Source organism: Myotis yumanensis, unplaced genomic scaffold (genome assembly GCF_028538775.1).
Source record: "Myotis yumanensis isolate MYYU_CA2020_CCGP unplaced genomic scaffold, mMyoYum1.0.hap1 SCAF_11, whole genome shotgun sequence".
Classification (NCBI taxonomy): Eukaryota; Metazoa; Chordata; class Mammalia; order Chiroptera; family Vespertilionidae; genus Myotis; species Myotis yumanensis.
Genome location: NW_027223762.1, coordinates 71849092 through 71857325, shown reverse-complemented (window position 1 = coordinate 71857325; position 8234 = coordinate 71849092).

Here is an 8234-nt window from a genome sequence, read left to right as displayed (position 1 = left end):
CCTCCTGCCAGCATCACTGGGCTCCCAGCTTCCTCACCACACCATCTGATGTCCCTCACGGTGCCTCTGTGCCCCATTTCCCTGAATCTGTGTGTCTTTTTGGTCATACTCCAAATGTGTCCCCGATGTCGGCTGGCTGTCTTCCTTCGAGGTCTAGCTAAGATTGCCTCGTCCTCCCAAGCCCGCCACCCTCAGGGTTCCTGCAAGTCCCCAGGGTCACCTCAGGGTCACACTTGCCTTATGTCACAAAATCCCCCAGACCCGCTCATGCGAGGCAGCCACTCTGCGAGAACCCCCTGGAGCAGAGCCGGAGGGCGGGAAGGCTGTGTCAGGTCCTGGGAAAGCTGCCAACAGCGCACCTGACTCTACTGTCCCCCCTCCCCCCCTAGTGGCTGCCCCCCCCTCAGCTGCGCTCTCCTCTCTCCCCCCACTTCCCGCCATCTGGTTGTGGACCCTGAGGGTCTCCCCTCCACCACCACAGAGCTCCCGGGTGAGTTCCCTCCCAGAGGTTTGCGGGAGCTCGGTGTCCCTGGGCCCGCGGGCGCCCGCTGGCTCGCCGCTGTCTTCCCACACAGACGCTCGGAACAGGACGGTGCCGTGCCTGCAGCTCCTGAGCTTCCTCCAGAGGAACACCGTGGTCGTCATCGGCTCGGTGGCGGGCCTCCTCGCGGCCACACTGCTGCTGCTGCTCGTGCTGACCATTCTCAACAGGAAGAAGCAGTCCCTGTGAGTGGCTCTTCCTCCACCTCCCTTCCCCACAGCCCGTGTTGGTCCCAGCGTTGCCAGAGCCCCCTGCTGAGCCTGGATTGGGCGGAGGGCAGGGCTCCAGGCCTGGCGGCCATCGGCATCTCCTGGCACGCTTCGCACTGGTAAGAGCGCGGATAACTCGGCTGTCGGGTTTGTGTTTTATTTATTATTATTATTTAAAAAAATATTTTTATTGCTTTCAGAGAAGAAAGGAGAGGGAGAGAGAGAGATAGAAACAACAATGATGAGAGAGAATCACTGATCGGCTGCCTCCTGCACGCTCCACACCGGGATTGAGTCTGCAACCCAGGCCTGTGCCCCGACCGGGAACCGAACCGTGACCTCCTGGTTCAGAGGTTGATGCTCCACCACTGAACCACGCCAGTTGGACACACATTTTTTTGTTTGTTAATCCTCACTCGAGGATATTTTTTTTATTGATTTTTTTTTTTATAGAGAGACAGAGAGAGAAACATCTATGTGAGAGAGAGACATTGATTGGCTGCCTCCCACACACACCCCGACCCAGGCTGGGGATAGAACATGCAACCACAGTATGTGCCCTTGACTGGAATTGAACCCGGGACCCTTTAGTCCGAGCATCTATGCTCTGTCCACTGAGCCACACTGGCCGGGGCTCCTGTGGGTGTTTAGGCACTGCTGTGGAGGTTCTGATCACAGCCAGGTTTCGGGCTCTCCAGCCTGGGCCCTGCTGCCCTCTACTGGCCACAGCTACTGGCACGTGAGGGTTGCTGAGAGGGGGCGGTGCAGCCTCTGGCTGGAAGAGCAGCAAGGAGGATGGGAAGTGGAAAGGAAGGAGCAGCAGGCAGGAGGGCGGAGGGGTGCGGCTGGGGCGGTGATGGCAGCAGGGTCTTCCTCTGGGACAGCAGTCGGTTCTAGGATATTGGAAGACAGCCCTACTGGTTGGTGAAGGCCCCTTCCCAGAGCCTCCTGCAGCCTTCCCAGTCTTCCCCCTGGTCCTGCAAGTGGGGTCAATGCCCGGCGAGCGGGCTGCTCTGCGGCCGGTGCCTGCCTGTATCAGTCATTGGATGCTGTGACGGCCCCTGGATGGGGGGGCTGGGCACCGTGGGCCCACCACGAGCAGGCTAGGAAGGAAACCATGTACAATGAAAGTATGTGCCTTGTTCTCATCCCTCGGGACGCACATCCCTGATCCCAGGCAGAGCGGCTCCCGGCAGGCCCCTCAGCCCTGCCTGACTGCCGGGTGCTCAGCTGGCCCACAGCACAAGGCGGGCTGGTGTGGGCGTCCCGGGCGGGCAGCCCAGCCGGCCAGCGCCACCGCACAGCCAGCTTCCTGCTCTGGGACAGGGATGGGCCTCGGGGCACTCGGGAGCCCTGACGGGGCAGGAGTTAGCGACCGAAGATTGGAAGAGCTGGAAACCAGCTTGGCCCACTCCCCAGTTCTGATGAGGACGCATCCATCAGATTCGCCATTTCCCTCCCGTGTCTATAGGGGCCAAGAAGAAGGGGCTGAGATGGTGCTACTTCTCCCAGAGGCCCACAATGATGTGGGGCCTGAGCCTGAGCCGGGAGCCCTGTGGGGAGGGGTTGGGAGAGAGGGGAGGGGAGGGGAGGGGAGCCTCGCCCTCCGCGGGTGCAGGGTAGGAGCTCCCAATGGCACACTTTCAATGCGGTTTTGTGTTGTCTCAGATATCCGCCGGCAAACATGACATATAACATCTTCATAATGAGTGGAAAGACTTGGTGGCAAAAGTCTCAAGAAAAGAACCCCAGAAGCAGCGCGGAGGGACAGAAGCAGCTGAACGGCAATTCCCACGCCTAGGCTCGGCCCGCAGACACCCGGACTCCTGGCTGAGGGGGGCTCTCCGAACATTTACCTTCCCGGAGCCTTGGGCGGCCCAAGGCCAAGTGCCCCGCCCCGGGCGCCTGGGTGCAGTGGCTCTGGGACCAGGGCAGGGCACTCCGGTGTTTACCCGAAGACAAAGCTGACAAACACCGGTTTCTTGACTCATTGATTCAGTCCTTTGTCAGACAGACATTAACTGAACACCTAGTACCTAGACATCAAAATACCCGAGGCAACCAAAGGTATTGGAGCCGGCAGCCCGGCAGGTTGGGGAGATGGCGGCGGCGGCGAGGGCCCTGTGTCCGAGGCAGGGGCCCTCCGTGGGTGCTGGATGTGGCAGGAGCCAGGAGTGTTGTCGCGTGGGCCCCAGAACACGGAGGGCGGCAGGGTCAGAAGGTCCCAGCGCTGTCGGCAGCCGCAGGAGGACCTGCCCGCCACCCCAGGGGTGCTCCTGCCCCCAGCCAGGTGTCTGCCTTGTTCTCAGGGGGGCTCAGCTTCGGGCTCAGCACCAGGTGGTCCGAGGGGCCAGGACTGGGGAGATCAGAGGTCAGAGGAGGGGGTAGTGCGGATGGAAGGGGTGTGGAAACCCGCCCAAGACACACCGGAGGGCGGAGGGGGTGGGGTGGAGGGAGGGAGAGTTGGATGGGATGGGGGGATGATGAGGTGGGGAGGAGAGGGGTGGAGGGAGACGAGAGCACAGGGAGGAGGGCTGGGAAGAAGGAAGTGGGGGTGGAGGAGGAGGAGGGAGATCTGGGAGAGGGAGAGAAGAGGAATGCAGAGAGAAGAAAATGGAGGAAGGAGGAAATGGTGTGGTGGGGACAGATTTGAAAGGAGGAGGGGTAGGAGCAATGGGCAGGGAGGGATAGGAGGGAAGAAGGGTGAACTGGGTGAACGCCAGGGGGCGGCAGGGCCCTCTTCCCATTTAGCACCAAAGCAGCTGTTCCTCATTGAGTGCTGGTCCCACTCAAGCAAGCATCTACGGGCACCTCCCTGTGCCAGAAACGGGCCCTGGTGAAAGGGACACCCCACTCCCGGGCCGCCAGAGCTCCCTGCTGGGAGTGGGCCTGTGTGGGCCTCTGGGCCTCTGTGATCACCATCACAGTGAGGGCAGCACGGAGGCCCCATTTCACTGACAGGCGGTCTGAGGCCAGAGAGGGAAAGAGCGAGCGCTCCATGGGAGCAGCCGCCCTCGCCCTCGGGTCACGGGTTCGGGTTCCGTCCAGGCCGGTGCTCCAGGAGGGAGAGCTGGGGCCGGGAGTGTGACTGCCCACCTGGCATCTGACTGCCCAGACCCCACAACCCAGGCATTTCCCAGGCACGGCCCCTGGGCAGCTGGGCCCAGCCGGACTCCTTGGCCGCCTCTGGGCCTCGGTCTCCCCATCTTGGCCATGGGGTAGGGGTTGCCTCCTTGGCAGGGCTGTTGGTTTTATGGGCCACTTGCTATGTGCCTGGCACTGCATGGCTGGGTGCTGGGGACACCACGGGAGAGAAAGGGTCTAGCGCCTTCCTGACGGCAGGCTGCTGGCGTCCTCCTGAGCTCAGGGCTCGCGGATACAGCAGGCACACCATAAAGACCAGATTTCCCCCCAGGACCCCAGGCCTGAGGGTTAGCCCACCTCCTGTTGCCCCGCCCCTGCCTCAGGCTTCCATTTGAGGAACAAGTGGGGGTCAGCCGCCTCCGGCCTATGCCAGCAGTCGGCCATCGCCTGCAGGCCCCCGGCAGCCTGCCCTCAGCTGTCTTCCGTGTCCCCTTTTCTCTGTCCAAGAAGGGGCCCCCCTCTCTCAGTGTGTCCTCACTCCAAGGTTCCACCTTCGGTCCAGCGGCCAGTCCAGCAGCCTGTCCCTGGCGGGTGCAAGGGATTGCAGGGCCCAGCGCTGTGGAGGCCCTTTGAGCCAGGAGAGTCCAGGCTCTGCCACTCACTAGCTGTGAAACCCCAAGCCTCAGTCTTTCTATCTGTAAAATGGGGCCAGCCTGCTCCTTTGCTCAGGCCACGGGGAGCCGTGCTTACTATTGATGAACAAATAAATCTTAGCTGCTGCGATTATTCTGTAAAGTTTGGCTCTTTGCCTGCCCAGCCTTCTTTCCCCTTCCTTCCAGCCATGGTCTGACTTCCTGGGGTTCTCAGGATGGTGTGGTGGGCCCGTGACCTGGTCCTAAGCCGCGCTCACACCCATCGCTGGCTTCAGGGACTGGCTGGGAAATGGGCATGTGACCCTCTCAGCCAGTGAGCTGCTTGGGGCTCTTGCTGGAGATACTTAGAGAGAGATTCTTGCTCCTTGAGTGGGATTTGAAGCTGCGTCACTATCTTGGACCCCAGGGAGAAAAGCCGGGCACCTCCCTGTGCCAGACACCGGCTGCAGGTCTCCACGGCAGAGTGAAGTCAACAGCCGGCTTTCGGAAAAGCTTGTGCAGGGTCAACAACCTTGGGGCTTCTCCTCCATCCCTCACACATCCATTGAACACTATTGTGCACCAGGTGCCATTCCAGGAACAAGACACTCCCCACCTCTCCAAGGTCACGGTCCTGCCCCAGGGCCTTTGCACTTGCTGGTCCCTCTGCCTGGAATGCTCTTCCCCCAGGATCTCCAATGTCCCCCCACCTCCCCGTACCTCCTGCAAGTCTTTACTCACAGGTTATCCCCTCAGTGAGGCCTCACCCTGACCCTCTGCTCCAAATCACAGCTCTTCTGGTTTATTGTACTCCTCCGCACTCGAAACCTAATATACTCCTCAGAACAGTCGTTTACTTGGTGTCTTCTCTCCCTCCCTCCCTTGAATGCCAGCTCCACGAGGGATGCATCTGTCTTGTTCACAGCAGACCCCTGCTGCTGAGAGCAGAGTCTGGCCCCGAGGAGGGGCTCAGTGTTGCATAAATAGGCAGCCCCCAAAGGACTGCCTGAAGAGGGGACACTGCCATTGTGGTTTGAGTGTGTAAGGAGCCAGCCATTGGATGACCCCCAGGGGAGGGCACGGGGTGTGGCTGCTGTGGACAATGGATTCTCTTCTGATTTAAACCAAGTTGGATGGAAAATTTGGCGGGAGGTGGGGGCGGAGCTGTCACTTTCAACCTTTAAGTTCCTACTAAGCCAGGGGAGGGCAAACTTTTTGACTGGAGGGCCACAATGGGTTCTTAAACTGGACCGGAGGGCCGGAACAAAAGCATGGATGGAGTGTTTGTGTGAACTAACATAAATTCAAAGTAAACATCATTACATAAAAGGGTACAGTCTTTTTTTTTTTTTTTTAGTTTTATTCATTTCAAACGGGCCGGATCCGGTGCATTCGCCCCGGTGGGTTTCCAGGGCCACTGTTTGCTGTACTCATGGGCAAACTATGGCCCGAGGGCTGGATCCGGCCGTTTGAAATGAATAAAACTAAAAAAAAAAAAAGACCGTACCCTTTTATGTAATGATGTTTACTTTGAATTTATTTTAGTTCACACAAACACTCCATCCATGCTTTTGTTCCGGCCCTCCGGTCCAGTTTAACCGTTTGAGTCCCAAGCAGCGTGATCGCGCTGCTGAGATTTTATGTCGAGAAAACATACGATTCGTTTGAGTCCCAGGGGGTATTGAAAAAACACTGTCAAAGAATCCCAAACAGCGCAACCGCGCTTTCTCTAAATGAGTACGAAAAGACCCAAACAGCGTGATAGCGCTTGTTTTATTTTATGTCGAGAAATACCAAGCAGCGCGATTTGGGACTCAAACAGTTAAGACCCCACTGTGGCCCTCAAGTCAAAAAGTTTGCCCACCCCTGAAACTAAGCCTTAGCCGGATGCAGAACTTGAGAGCTGCCCCTGGAGGGCGCAAGGGAGTCCCGTAGCTGCCCTTGGCGGTGCACTCACTAGCACACTGTAACAACCGGTCAAGCGGTTTGGAGAGCCGTCCTGCACACCAAAATGTGGGTTCGATTTCTGGCCAGGGCACACACCTAGGTTGTGGGAGGGGGCGTGTATGGGAGGCAATGATCTCTCTCTCTCTCTCAAAATCAATAAAAACACATCCTCGAGTGAGGATTAAAAAAAACTGGGGGTGGGGGTGGGGTGGGGGAATCCAGGGATGCGTGTGATGGTGAGGGCAGCAATGGTGGGGTGTTTGCTCCGAGGCCTGTGAGGCGGGTGCCATTTCCTAAGTGAGAAGCTAAGACACGGAGAGCTCAAGGGACTTGCTCGAGGTTCCTGAGCTACAAGTGGCAGAACCAGAAAAGAACAAGAGAAAAGAACCACTGTCTGACCACTCAGAGGAAAGGCAGGTGACTGCATGGCTGAAGACGCCCAGGAGGGGAAGGATTGAGGAGGGGCCCTGGGGGCAGGGGCTGCCTTCCCGTGGGGGATGCTGGGCTGAGGGGTGAGCCCTCTCCCCAGCCCACCGGCTGCAGGTCTCCATGGCAGCGGCCTGGTGTCCTTTTAACCTTGGAACCAAATCTGGCCTGCACCCAGGTGACACTGACACCAATCCCCACCCTGCCCAGTCTGAGGCTCGGAGGGCTTCCTGGAGGAAGCCACTTTAATCCGAGACCTGGAGGAGGAGTCAGGGATAGAAGAGGTGGGTGGAGACAGTTCAGGCTGGGACACAGGGTGGGCGGAGGCCTGTGGGTGTAAGGGTGAGCAATCAACTTCCTCCGAGGCTCTTGGCCTGTCTGGAGTGAATATTTACCGAAACCCACCGGGGCGAATGCACCACAGCTTTCCCAGCCCACGTTTCCACCCGTTTGCTCTTTCCCCTGACGTTCAAAAGCTGCGCCCACCTGTCTCCCCCACTCTGGCCCAGGAGTGGCCTTATCTGCAGGCCCATCTCAGACTGTCGGGGGCCAGGCAGCATCAGGAGGCGCCCGGGCCTGGAAGGGGCTCCAGGGCCACTGAGCCAATGCCTCCTAGGCCCGGGGAGCCCCCTTCTCAGGCCTGACGACCCAAGACAGGAAGCCCAACCTGCTGCCCCTGGGGTGCCCCACCCACATGGAGCCACTCACCGGCCAGGTGTCTGGGAGTCCAGCTCACAGGGAGCTGTTTTACAATCAAGGTTCCCCCTCCTCTGTCCACCGAGGTAGCTCCCACACCGCCTGCCACTTGGCGTCTATAAATTCACCTCGCCGGGCCTCACTTAGGTCATCTGGAAATACTGGTTAAATTGTAAACTGCTTGCAGCGTTGTGAAGCACATAGGCAGGCATGTCAAACTCATGGCTGGTGGGCCGGGAGTTTGACATGCTTGGGGGGGGGGGGCATTCTGCTGTGATTTCCCTGCTTAGCCTGCTGGGCATCCCCCCCCCCCCCCCCCCCCCAGAAGGAGGGCCAGTGTGGAAACATGTTTTCTGCATCCTGAGTGTCATGGTGCCTGTGGGAAAGGGAAGGCTTCCAACAGAACACATTTTCTGGGGAAATCTACACAGGAGAAAAGTATCCCAGCCTGGAGCCCAGAAAAAGGACGTCCTGCATGGGGGGGCGGGGGGCGGCAGGGACGAGGGGAGAGGCTGCTCCCGAGAGCAGATCTGGGTCAGCACGGAGGAAACTTCGTCAGGCAGGTTGGGGAGCTGAGCCCTCTCACCCAGCGGCAGGACCCAGAGAAGAAAGATTCTTGGGGTCTCAACAGTGGGCCTAAGGCAGCCCCACGGGTCCAATGGGGCCCGCAGAGGCCGTGGGGCGCTGCAGGGAGAGCGG